Below are 13,958 nucleotides of genomic sequence, written 5' to 3' on the forward strand. Positions count from 1 at the left end.
GATAGAAATGTTAATTACCTTGATTTGATCAGCGCACATTATATTCATGTATTGAAATATACATTGTATCCCTAAATATGTACAATAGTGTTAACCAAAAATTATTTTAAAAAGTTAAAAAAGATGAAAATGCCTAATATCCTGATTTTTTCTTAACACATTGTGTACATGTGTGGAATTATTATACTGTATCCCATAAATGTGTACAGTAAAAAATTAATAAAAATTTTGAAAAAGATAAAAAAACTGGCACAATATAAGATGAAAAATATGTAGAATTTATTGTAGAATTTATTACATACACAAATGAGTACCACTGGGAAAATCCAAATAAAATTAGTGGATTATTTAATCAATGTCAATATTCTGATTGTGATATTGTACCATAGTTTTGCAAAACATTACCATTGGGGGAAACTGAACCAAGCATACAAGAAATCTCTGTATTATTTATTTCTTAGTAATAAATGTAAATTTCCTTTTTTTTATTTTTATTTTTTTGGTATTAGAGATCAAACCCTGGGCCTAAGGCATGCTATAGGTAAGTCCTCTCCCACTTTCCAATATCGTTACCTTTTTTTTTGAAACAGGGTCTCACTGAGTTGCTCAGGCTGGTCTTGTACTTATTATCCTCCTGCTTCAGCCTCCTGAGTAGCTGGGATTATAGAAGCCACACCTGGCTTCTTATATTTTCTAAACAAAGATGGGGCTATGGTATTTATTTATCTTGGTAGCTTATTTTGTTGACTTAAAAAACAGATACCCTGGGCTGGGACTAGGGTTCAGTGGCAGAGTCCTTGCCTAGCACATGTGAGACACTGGGTTCAATCCTTAGCACCACATACAAAAATAAGCAAATAAAATAAAGGCATGCTGTCCATCTACAACTACAAAAAAATTTTTTTTTTAAATCAGATACCCTTCCATGGTATTTAGGGTTATTAGATATAGTAAATAAAAATATAGGCTGCCCAGTTAAATTTGATAATGGATAATATTTTAGTATAACCATGTCCCTAATATGTTGGCATTCTATCTGGCAACCCTGATAGCATTGTACTTACCTAATTTTTTGAAATATTGGTCGCATAATACTCCACTCTAGAATATTTTGCCTGTGCCTTTTTTTTTTCTGTGCTGGGGCCTAGCAGTTTCCACATGCTAGGCAAGCACTTTCCCACTCATCATACCCCCAGCCTTAGCCTTTGCCTTTGCCTATTAATGAAAGTAATCTTTAGATCCATATTCTTTGTTATTTTCATTAATACACAACATCTCTTATATTTGTATGGTACCTAAAATTTTAATTGTTCAAACTGCTCCCATATTCAGTTCAGCAAACATTAACTGAGAACTATGATAGAAAAAGCCTGGGCTTTGAATCTCTGGATCTCTTTCTCACCAGATGCTGAAATTCCTTGAGTCTTAGTTTCTTCATCTGTAAAATGAGAAGAGGAATACCTACTTTAGAGGACTAGAAATAATGTATATACAAGCCCTCATATAGTGTTTAGCAAAGAATGATGACTCATGGGGATAAGTTGCTGTTTATTTATAGTGCTATTAAGATAGTCTAGTGTGTACTAAAGAATAAACAATAATAAGAAACATAGTCCAGGGGCTAGGGCTGTAGCTCAGAGGCAGAGTGCTTGCTTAGCATGTATGAGACACTGGGTTCCATCCTTAGCACCACATAAAATAAACAAAGACATGCTGTATATCTACAACTACAAAAAAATTTAAAAAATAGAAACATAGTCCAGAAAAATTTTAAATACATCATACATAAGTGGAGTATAATTTCTCAATTTCCTGGTTATACATGTTGTAGATTCCCACCAGTTGTGTAGTTATATATGTACATAAGGTAATAATGTCTGATTCATTCTACTGTCATTCCTACCTCCACACCCCCTCCCTTCTTTTCCCTCCCCTATGTCTGATCCAAAATACCTCTATTCTTCCCTAGCTCCCTGCTCTTATTGTGAGTTAGCATCCACATATCAGAGAAAACATTTGGACTTTTTTGGGGATTGGCTTATTTCACTTACCATGATATTCTCCAGATCCACCCATTTATTGGCAAATGCCATAATTTCATTCTTTTTTAAGGCTGAGTAATATTCCATTGTGTATATACACTACAATTTCTTTATCCATTCTTCTGTGGAAGGGTACCTAGGTTAGTTCCATAGCTTAACTATTGTGAATTGAGCTGCTATAAACATTGATGTGGCTGCATCACTGTAATATGCTGATTTTAAGTCCTTTGGGTGTAAAATGAGAAGTGGGAGCTGGGTCAAATGGTGGTTTCATTCCAAGTTTTCTAAGGAATCTCCATACAGCTTTCCATAATGGTTGCACCAATTTGCAGTCGCACAGCAACTTATGAGTGTATGTTTTCCCCCACATCCTCACAAACATTTATTGTTGCTTGTATTCTTGATAACTGCCATTCTGACTGGCGTAAGATGGAAATCTTAGAGTAGCTTTGATTTGAATTTTTCTAATTGCTAGAGATGTTGAATTCTTTTTTAAAAATTGTTTATTTATTTCATTTTTAAAATTTTTACAGACTGCATTTTGCATTTTGATTCATTGTACACAAATGGGGTATAATTTTTCATTTCTATAGTTGTACACAATATAGATTCACACCATTCTTGTAATCATACATATACATAGGGTAGTACTGTCTGTTTCATTCTACTATCTTTCTGTCTCCCACCCCTGCTCACCTATTTTCCTCTATACCATTCGAAGTTACTTCATTCTTCTCTTCCATCCGTCACCCAACCTGGTTAAATGTCATCATCCACTTATCAGTGAAAACATTTGGCCTTTGGTTTTTTGGGCTTGGCCTATTTCACTTAGCATATTTTCCAACCTCATTCATTTACCAGCAAATGTCATAATTTTATTCTTATTTATGACTGAGTAATATTCCATTGTATATATATATACCACAGCTTCTTTATCCATTCATCAGTTGAAGGGCATCTTGGTTGGTTCCACAATCTAGCTATTGTGAATTGAGCTGCTATAAACATTGATGTGGCTGCATCATTGAGTATGCTGATTTTAAGTCCTTTGAGTATAAACTGAGCAGTGGGATAGCTGGATCAAATGGTGGCTCCATTCTAAGTTTTCTGCTTTCCAGAGTGGCTGCACTAATTTGCAACTCCACCAGCAATGTATGAGTGTGCCTTTTTCTGAACATCCACACCAACACTTACTATTGCTTGTGTTCTTGATAATAATCATTCTAATTGGAGTCAGATGAAATCTTAGGGTGGTTTTAATTTGCATTTCTCTAATTACTAGAGATGATGAGCACTTTTTCATATACTTGTTGATCACCTGTATATCTTCTTCTGTGAAATGTCTGCTCAGTTCCTTAGCCCATTTATTGATTGGGTTCTTTGTATTTTGGGTGTAAAGTTTTTTTTTTTTTTTGATGATGTACATCTTTTATTTGCAAAATAATTTATGAGCTAAAGAGCTAATAGTAAAATTTATATAACTATTTACAGTTAGTAACTAAAATTTTAACCACTTACTATGGTAACTGATACTTGTACATATTGAGACTACTTATACCTAAAAAGAAAAAAAAATCAATATTTCACAAAAGTCAACTTTCAATTCTTTATAATGAACTATTTTTTTTTTTTTTTTCCAGTACTGGGGATTGAACTCAGGGCCTTATGCTTGCGAGGCAAGCACTCTACCAGCTGAGCTATCTCCCCAGCCCTATAATGAACTATTACCAAGTTTTGTCCTGAATCAAATAAACACAAAGCTTCTCTCAAAGAGTGCTAGTTTCAAGACTGGATTACTCAATATAGAACAATGTTTGAAAATAATTTAAAGAACAACACTTTATATTAGGATTTATAGATGGTCCATAAATATTCCTTTGAGAATTGTGACTCCCCCTTTCATTTCAGTAATGTGGAAGTCTTCAAATAGTGAAGTTCTTATTACATATAAATCTTCAAATTCTTGATCACATGAATATGACAAATGATGTTCTAAGAAAAACCTTCAATGTTAGTCCTTCCCTGCATATTTAGAATTATCTTCCAAGATCCACATGTCTTTTCCCATTTCTTCAAGAGTTAATTCCTTGTCCCCAATCTTTCTGGCTGGAATCTCATTTCCTTGATTCCCTCTAAGTAGCAAAGCATCATGCAGAAAGGGGTTCTTTGAATGAAGAGTCGGAGCATGCTCACTTCAGACTCTTCCCTCAAGCTCCTCTGGAATCACATTTTTAAAGCCAACCAGACAGCAGCTCCTACATTCTCTCCGAATCAGAGAACCTAAGTCCCATCAGCATGCCTCAGATTCGCCTCAATTTTGGCCCTTTCTCTCTGCTTCGCATTCTCAGAATTGGTCTCACAAAACACGCGATGGCGCCGCATTGATCCCAAGTAAGAAACCCTGGAGGAAAACAATCCAGTCACAGCTAAACCCACCAAGCACCCGACCTTGGGTGTAAAGTTTTTTAAGTTCTTTATAAACTTTGGAAATGAGTGCTCTTTCTGAAGTGTGTGTGGAGAAGATTTTCTCCCACTCTGTTGGCTCTCTTTTCACATTATTGTTTCCTGTACTGAGAAAAAGAAATTTTAGTTTGAATCTATCCCATTTATTGATTCTTGCTTTTATTTCTTGCACTATGGGGGTCTTGTTAAGGAAGTGTGGTCCTAAGCCAACATGCTGGAGATTCGGGCCTACTTTTTCTTCTATTTGGTGAAGGATCTTGAGCCTAATTCCTAGATCCTTGATCCATTTTGAGTTGAGTTTTGTACAGGGTGAGAGATAGGGGTTTAATTTCATTTTACTGTATATGGATTTCCAGTTTTGCCAACACCATTTGTTGAAGAGGCTATCTTTTTTTTTGTACGTTTTTGGCACCTTTGTCTAGGATGAGATAGCTACTTATGTTGGTATGTCTCTGTGTCTTCTATCCTGTATCATTGGTCTACCTGTATATTTTGGTGCCAATACCATGCTGTTTTTGTTACTATTGCTCTGTAGTAGAGTTTAAGTCTGGTACAGTGATACCTCCTGCATCACTCCTCCTGCCCAGGATTGCATTGGCTATTTTGGGTCTTTTGTTCTTCCAGATGAATTTCATGATTGCTTTTTCTTTTTCTATTTTTATGAGAAATGTCTGTACAGCACCTTTGGTATGGCCATTTTGACAATATTAATTCTGCCTATCCAGGAACATGGGAGATCTTTCCATCTTCTAAGGTCTTCTTCAATTTCTTTCTTTAATGTTCTGTTGTTTTCATTGTAGAGATCTTTCTCCTCTTTGGTTAGATTGATTCCCAAATATTTTATTTTTTTTTGAGGCTATTGTGAATGGAGTTGTTTTCCTCATTTCCCTTTCAGATGTTCATCGCTTATGAATAAAAATGCTTTAGATTTATGCATATTGATTTCTGCTATTTTGCTGAATTCATTTATGAAGTCTAGAAGTTTTCTGGAGGAGTTTTTTTGATCCTCTAGATATAGAATCATGTCATCATCAAATAGTGACAGATTGAGTTCCTCTTTTCCTATTCATATCACTTTAATTTCTTTGGTCTAATTGCTGTGGCTAGTATTTCAAGAACAATGTTGAATAGAAGTGGTGAAAGAGGGCATCCCTATCTTGTTCCAGTTTTTAAAGGGAATGCTTTCAGTTTTTCTCCATTAAGAATTATGTTGGCCATGGGTTTAGCATAGCCTTTACAATGTTCAGGTATGTTCCTACTATCCCTATTTTCTCTAGTGTTTTGAGCATGAAGGGATGTTGTATTTTGTCAAATGCTTTCTCTGCATCTGTTGAAATAATATGATTCTTACCCTTAAGTTTATTGATGTGATGAATCACATTTATTGATCTCCGTATGTTGAACCAACCTTGTATGCCAGGGATGAACCCCACTAGATCGTGGTACACTATCTTCTTAATATGTTTTTGGATGCAATTTGCCAAGATTTTGTTAAGAATTTTTGTGTTTATATTCATCAGAGATATCGGTCTAAAATTTTCTTTCCTTGATGTGTCTTTGTCTGGTTTGAGTATGAGGGTGATACTAGCTTCATAGAATGAGTTTAGAAGGGTTCCCTCCTTTTCTATTTCCTGGAATACAATGAGAAGTATTGGAATGAGTTCTTCTTTGAAGGTCTTGTAGAACTCAGCTAAGAATCCATCTGGTCCTGGGCTTTTCTTGGTTGGTAGGCTTTTGATGGCTTCTCCTATTTCATTGCTTGATATTGATCTGTTTGAATTGTATATGTCCTCCTGGTTCAGTTTGGGAGGTGCATATGTCTCTAGAAATTTGTCAATGTCTTTGATATTTTCTATTTTTTGGAGTATAGATTTTCAAAGTAGCTTCTCATTATGTTATGTATTTCAGTGGTGTCTATCATGATATTTCCTTTTTCATCACAAATTTTAGTAATTTTAGTTTTCTCTCTCCTTCTCTGCTAGTGTGGCTAAGGGTTTGTCTATTTTGTTTACTTTTTCAAAGAACCAACTTTTTGTTTTGTCAATTTTTTGAATTGTTTCTTTTGTTTCAATTTCATTGATTTCAGTTCTGATTTTAATTATTTCCTGTCTTCTACTACTTTTGGTATTGTTATGTTTTTCTTTTTCTAGGACTTTGAGATGTAATGTTAGGTCATTTAGTTGTTGACTTTTCATTCTTTTCTGGAATGCACTCCATGCAATGAATTTTCCTCTTAGTACTCCTTTCATAGTGTCCCAGCGATTTTGATATGTTGTATCATCATTCTCATTGACCTCCAAGAATTTCTTATCTCCTCCCTGATGTTTTCTGTTACCCATGCTTCATTCAATTGCATATTATTTAGTCTTCAGGTGTTGGAGTAATTTGTTTTTTATTTTGTCGTTGATTTCTAATTTCATTCCATTATGATCTGATAGAACACAAGGTAGTATCTCTATTGTTTTGCATTTACTAGGGACTTCTTTGTGGCATATATGTTCTATTTAAGAGAAGGTTCCATGTGCTGCTGAGAAGAAAGTGTAATCACTTGTTGATGGATAGAATATTCTATATATGTCTGTTAAGTCTAGGTTATTGATTGTGTTATTGAGTTCTATGGTTTCTCTTAGTTTTTGTTTGGAAGATCTATCCAGTGGTTACAGTGGTGTGTTAAAGTCACCCAGAATTATTTTGTTGTGGTCTATTTGATTCCTGGAATTGAGAAGGATTTGTTTGATGTACATGGATGCACCGTTGTTTGGGGCATAAATATTTACAATCATTATGTCTTCCTGATTTATGGTTCCCTTAAGCAGTATGAAATGTCCTTCTTTATCCCTTCTGACTAACTTTGGATTGAAGTCCACTTTATCTGAAATAAGAATGGAAACCCCTGCTTTTCTACTGAGTCTGTGTGTATGGTAGGTTTTTCCCATCCTTTTATCTTTTCTCTGTGGATGTCCTTATCTATGAGATGAGATTCTTGAAGGCAGCATATTGTTGGATCTTTCTTTTTAATCCACTCTACCAGTCTATGCCTTTTGATTGTTGAGTTTAGGCCATTAACCTTCAGGGTTATTATTGAGATATGATTTGTATTCCCAGTCATTTGGGTTTACTTTTGGTTTTTAACTTGACTTGGCTTTTCTTTTGCTTAGTTTTTCCTTTAAGGTTGTTCCTCCCTTTGCTGACCTCCATTGTTGTTTTTCATTTCCTCCTCATGGAATATTTTGCTGAGAATATTCTATAGCACAGTTTTTCTATTTGTAAATTCTTTTAACTTTTGTTTGTCATGGAAGGATTTTAATTCATCTTCAAATTTGAAGGTTAGTTTTACTGGGTATAGGATTCTTGGTTGGCAACCATGTTCTTTCAGAGCTTGAAATATGTTTCAGGCCCTTCTACCTTTTAGGGTCTGGGCTGAGAAATCTGCTGATATCCATATTGGTTTCCCCGTATATGTAATCTGAGGCTTTTCTCTCAAAGCCATCTTTATTTTGTATGTTAGGCATTTTCATTATAATGTGCCTTGGTGTGGATCTGTTGTGATTTTGTGCATTTGGTGTTCTGTAAGCCTCTTGTATTTGATTTTCCATTTCAGTCTTCAGGTTTGGGATATTTTCTGATACTATTTCATTGAATAGGTTGTTCATTCCTTTGGTTTGTATCTCTGTGCCTTCCTCAATCCTGATAACTCTTAAATTTGGTCTTTTCATGATGTCCCACAGTTCCTGGTGGTTCCATTCATGATTTCTTACCATCTTCTCTGTTGGGGCAACTTTATTTTCAAGCTTAAATATTTTGTTTTCATTGTCTGATGTTCTGTCTTCCAAGTGATCTAGTCTGGTGATAATGCTTTCCATTGAGTTTTTTATTGTTTCCATCATTTCAAGGATTTCTGGTTTTGTTTTTTTTTTTTTTTTTTTTTTTTTTGAGAATCTCTATCTCTTTGCTTCCTGCAGTTGCTCTTTCAACTGCTTATTGGAGTGATCATTCATTGCCTGCATTTGCTCTCTTATCTCATCCTTTGGTTCATGAATCATTTTAATTATGTATATTCTGAACCCCTTTTCTGACATTTCTTCTACCATGCTGTCACTGGATTCTATTAATATGGAATCTAGGTTTGTTTGGATCATTTTCTTCCCTTGTTTTTTCATGTTGTTCATATATCTTTCCCTCTAGCAGTACAGATCTTGGGTATTGCGATTTCCCCCTATAGTCTTATAGTTACCCAATAGGTTTCCAAAACCTTTTCTTTGAGGGATAGATCAATATTAGCAGTGCCCAGTACAGACAATATGTAACCCTAAACAAAATAACCCCTATGAAGACATTAACTATATTGTCATAATAAACAGAATGAGTTCAATTATTACCTACAATATAACAAATAGATTTGCAATAAGGTCTGCAGTTTCTAATGGAGGACAAGGAGGATGGGGAGGGGTGTAGGGTATAACTGTTAGTGGGATAGGAAAAAAGTATATAGAAGTTCTAGATTGTAGAGTGAAAGTGTAATCAAAAGAAGTTGATAGAATGAGAAAAGGGAGAAAGAGACTCTGAGGAAACAGGTAAACAAAAGGAAAACAGAGTGAGACAAGTGAAGAAATAAAAACTTAAACATTTTCAAAAAGGAGAAAAAAAAAGAAAAAATCTACAGTATAACAGTCATACAGTATTCAAACCTCCCAGACTTCAGTAGCCTGATGCATGAAACATACCTGACAAAAAGCTTCCAGTCTCCAGCAGGCATCTCAGGATGGGATTTGCCCCACCTAAAGATGAGAGCTACCACTTCCCAGATAATCCAAGATGGTTGCTCTGGCTTCCAAATGTGTTGGCAAATGAGGAGCTGCAGCTTGCAGGTGTGGGCGGGGGTCCCGGAGACAGGGCTTGGTCAGTCCGGCCTGGGATCCAACAGGTCCTGACTGTTGTCCCAAAATGGTGGCAGCCGTGTGTAACCAAACCTGCAGGTACTGTGACAGTGGACTTCCAGGCACCAGTAGGCAGCTGGTGATCCAGGAGCAGTCTGCAGTTGGTCTGCTGGCTACCAGTGGTGGGTGATGTTTAGATGAAGGGCAGGCAAGAGGCAGGTAAGTGACAGATGATAGGCACCAGTTAGCGAATAATCTGCACTCAAAAAGTAGTCGATATGCTGGCAGACTGTAGGTGATCACAGTAGACAAATGGGTAAACAGCAGGGGATTGATAAGCAGCAAAACCTGCCTCACCAAGAAACAGATATCCTCTGCTTGAAACCTGAATTATGGAGCGACAAGGAATGCAGCCTCCCTCTAGTCCGCCATCTTGGATCCTCCAGCTTCTTTGATTATTATATTTTTTCTTAGAAAAAGTAAAACTAGCTTTAAATGGGCATTGGTTTTATTTCAGGAGTATTGTTGCCAAAAACTTGGTCCTTATTCCTGATGCCAATCCAATAATGAGGACACAAGTTTGAGAAAAAGGAAAAAGATTTATTGCTTTCCCAGCAAAGGAGAAACATAGGGGACTCCCGTCCCAAAGGCTGTGATACTCTGAATTCTTAATTTATTATTAAAATTTTGAGACACAGCCTTGCTAAATTGCTTAGGGCCTTGTTAAATTGCTGAGGCTGGCCTTAAACTTTTAATCTTCTTGCCTCAGCCTCCCAAATTGCTGGAATAACAGGTTTGCACCATGGTACCTGGCCTGTTTAAAAATTTTTTTTAAGATAGGGTCTTGCTAAATTGCTGAGGCAGTCCTGAAATCTGTGATCCTTCTGCCTCAGCCTACTGAGTCACTGGGCATGAGCTGCTGCCACATCAGGCTCTGAAGTATTTTTCATAGTTTCTTTTTTTCTTTTCCTGTCCTTTCCTTTTTTTTTTTTTTAAGCCATTTCTTTTTCTTCCAGGAGTATGACCCAAAACTCAATTTTGTGTGTCTTTCCTGCTCAATAGGATTGTATATAAAAGTCAGGTCATAGTTTGTAGCCTGAGGTTGGCTTGCCTGGATGACCTTGGAAGGCAAAAAGCATAGCTATAAATGGTGTCTTCAGAGAATGGACTGCAACCTTTGTTTCCTGTTCCACTGATGCCACAGTCACACGTGGCACTGAGATTCATGGCATCCAGAGACACACAGCTCCACCCTGCTTTGGCAGGCCTGGCCCACTCCTAGGATGCTGGTGGATAGCTTTCTCTGAAATGAGAATCCTAAACAGGAGTGGTGGTACATGCCTATAATCCCAGTGGCTTGGGAGGCTGAGGCAGGAGGATCACCAGTTCAAAGCCAGCCTCAGCAATTTAATAGGGCCCTAAGCAACTCAGAGAGATCTTATCTCTAAATAAAATACCAAAAAGGGCTGGGGATGTGCTCAGTGGTTAAGTGCCCCTGGGTTCAATTCAATCCCTGGTACCAAAAAATAAAATTAAAATTAAAAAAATTAAAAAATAAAATGCAAATCCATTCATCTCTCTCCTAAAACCGCCTTTAGGAGGGGGGAGGCGAAAATGAGAACTGTAACCACTAGGGACTTATCTCCGGCAGATCAACTTTAGGAGAGAACGTAAGAAAGCCGAGTAGGGTAACTCTGCACGTCTATGCCACCTGGGAAATCGTCACTCTCCGGAGGATGCACACTCCACTTCGAAGAGCCAGGGCTTGAGTCACTCCTCAGCAGTCCACCCAGGAGCAGTGGACCCCGACCAAGTAATCTAGGCCCCCACGAGACCGCCGGACCTCCGGCCACCCGAATCCAGCGCCCCGCGCGCTCGCGACAGCTGCGCGCCCCGCCCCTGGAGCTCGGCGGCGCGCGCCCCGCCCCTTCCGGCCCGGGAGGTTTGATTCCTTTGGCGGGCGGAAGCGACCGGATCCTGGCATTCGAAAATCATTCCTGAGGTCTTCTAGCTTCTGCCGCTTGGTCTCGGACGGCTGGCGGGCTCCTCGGTGCTGTCCGGCCCTACCCCGCCCGGCCCTCCGCCCCTCAGGTCAGTTCTCCCGTCTGCCCTTCGCAGCGGTAGGTGAGGGCCGGGGTCTCTGCTGTGCGGGGCACGGGGCGTTGCCGCCGCAGCCCAGTTCGCTCCTGGCTCCCGGAGACGGAGGAGTTCACTGGAGACCCACACTACCAGCGCTGTACCCCGATGAGATTCTTAGCCTTTCCGAACCTCGGATTTCTCCTCTGTGAGGAGAAAGATGGAACCGGCTTCACGGGGTTATCGGTGCGTGCCGCCCAGGAGACTGTGAATTTCCATTCCGGTTTCCGTGACGATGGCTGTCTCCGTGAGAGGAGCTCCAAGAAGGGTTTGGCGTTCTCTCCGCACAACTGTGGGATTCCAGTAAAAAAAAGTAAATGTGTTACCACCCCCTTTTCTGAGTCCGATCCACCCCCCTCCCTTAACCTCAAGATAGTGGTTTCAGGACTCACTAAATAGCTGCACGGAAGGCTAAAGCAAAGAAGCAGCAGCGAGGTCACTTCCACCAAGAAGCCTGGGTCGTGGGGCGGGGAGGGACACTCCCTGGAGAAGGCATCTCAAGAGAATTATTAAACCCCAGTGAATAATTGTTCTTGAGTTTCACCATTGGCATTTCTGTTTGATTAGTGGGATAGGGAGAAGGTCAGGGTAACATGCTTCAAGTTTTCCTTTGAGAGAAATATTTCTAATATTTTGTTCATATTTTCATTTCTGTTTCTCATGGGTATGGGAGAAATCAGAAAAAGCCTTATTGTATCTTCATGAGGCTTGTTTCACCAGTGGATCTCACCATCCTGAATAACTACTATGGACCAACTTAGATGGCAGATCAATACCTTAATACCTTTGGGAATGAATGTCTCTTTGGTGCCCTCAGAAACTTATGCAAGGGAGGGCAGAGCAGGATGCTCATTAACCTTATTACAAGGCCACGTTGTAAGCCAGTCTATATTCTCGCTTGAAATTATTCTCCATATCAGTGCCTTATTAAACTCTCTAGGCACCATAAATGTATTTTGCATCAGATAATAGCATTGCCCAAAAAATTTTCTTAGTAACAAAATGCCCTCAATTTGTTGCTGTCCTATAAAATTTAACCATAAACCTCCTCCCATTAATTCTAGCCAATTTCTTTTTTAAAAAATATTTTTTTAGTTGTAGATGGACACAATGCCTTTATTTATTTTTATGTGGTACTGAGGATCAAACCCAGTGCTTCACATGTGCTAGGCAAGTGCTCTACCACTGAGCTACAACCCCAGGCCATAATTCTAGCCAATTTCTTGTTTCCTTAGAGAAGTTCAAGTACTTAGTTATGGATGCCTCCAAATCTTCTATTTAGGGAGACTGTGTCTCAAAATTAAAAAGTGGCCAGGCAAGGTGGTGCATGCCTGTAACCCCAGAGATTTGGAGGCTGAGGTAGGAGGATTGTAAGTTAAAAGCTAGCCTCAGTAATTTGGTGAAGCCCTAAGCAACTTAGTGAGATCCTGTCCAAAAATAAATGAATTAAAAAAAAAAAAAAAAAAAAAGGGCTGGGGATATGGTTTAGTAGTTAAATGCCCCTGAGTTCAGTCCCTGGTACCAACAAACAAACAACAACAACAAAATGAATTATGATTTCCTTATATCTCTAATTTGATGTTGAATTCCAACATCATACTACAAATTGCATTTTCCTTCTGAGAGTGACAATTTGAAATAGACCAGTTCTTTGTGTGGAGGGCAGTAGTGGCACTTAGGACTCTTCCTGAGACCTGGTATATTTCCTTTATCCATTTCCATCTTATGATTTTTTAAGACGTTGAAATCTCTCTGTTTCCTGTTTAGCCCTTGTTCTCAGTACCCCAGCACTGCACTATTTGGAGCTCTGTTCTGCAGTGAATCTGTTAGCTTATTTTTGTAGCAGACAACTTTCCACAGATTTATAGTCCAACATTCCTCTATTTTCATTCCCCTGCTCTTTTTCTTTCCCTCCTTAGGATCCCAGAAATTTTTGAATTTTGTGTTGACCTTTAGACTTTAACTGCTGTAATTGCTTGTTTTAGAAATCCTAAGTCCTGTTTTCCCAGTTTTTTGGGAATGGGGCAAATTTTATTCTCACATTGACCCTAATGACAAATGCCTTTTAAAAGATTTCTGAATTAGTGTTGCTATTAGGAGTTCTAATTCTATGCCTTCAAGTGCCCAGTGAGAATCAATTTTCCCTCAGCACAGCACCAGGACCTGACTTTTCTTCTAATGTTTGCCTGCTCAATTCAGACAGGTATAGGCAGAGTAAAAAGTTCAATATCCTTATTAAGTTGTTTGAGTACCATTTCTTTTTGAGAAATGGCTAATAACCTTTTATTGGATTAGGATGTCTTTTGCCCATTTTCTTTTTCCAGTTCTTTTATGTTGAGCCTAAAACCCTTTTTTTTTTTTTTTTAAATGCTGTTTCTCTCTCTCTTTTTTTTGAGTTTTGTATTTTTCCTTCCCAAATTTCTCTAGTTTTCTTTTCTTT

At 38.2% G+C, this 13,958-nt stretch overlaps 1 protein-coding gene and 1 long non-coding RNA gene across 4 annotated transcripts in view; one reads left to right on the plus strand and one right to left on the minus strand.

Moving 5' to 3' along the window:
• Nucleotides 1-684: 684 nt before the first annotated feature.
• On the minus strand, nt 685-11,230 carry LOC306645651. The gene is made up of 3 exons (XR_013759690.1): nt 11,094-11,230; nt 9,230-9,555; nt 685-1,438 (listed from the first exon to the last, which is right to left on the minus strand). It is a non-coding gene; the product is annotated as an uncharacterized lncRNA (long non-coding RNA).
• Nucleotides 11,231-11,339: 109 nt separating this feature from the next.
• The window catches only part of MELK (maternal embryonic leucine zipper kinase), an 84,259-nt gene continuing 81,640 nt past the window's right edge, over nt 11,340-13,958 (plus strand). For 2 of the 3 annotated variants that reach the window (XM_079113532.1, XM_079113533.1), the window contains exon 1: nt 11,348-11,473. The gene's annotated coding sequence lies outside the window, so the exon portion shown is untranslated. Of the gene's footprint in view, nt 11,474-13,958 lie in introns of all 3 variants that reach the window. The other variant, XM_079113531.1, reaches the window with a different exon arrangement.

Source organism: Sciurus vulgaris (genome assembly GCF_902686455.1).
Source record: "Sciurus vulgaris genome assembly, chromosome: 15".
NCBI classification, from domain to species: Eukaryota; Metazoa; Chordata; class Mammalia; order Rodentia; family Sciuridae; genus Sciurus; species Sciurus vulgaris.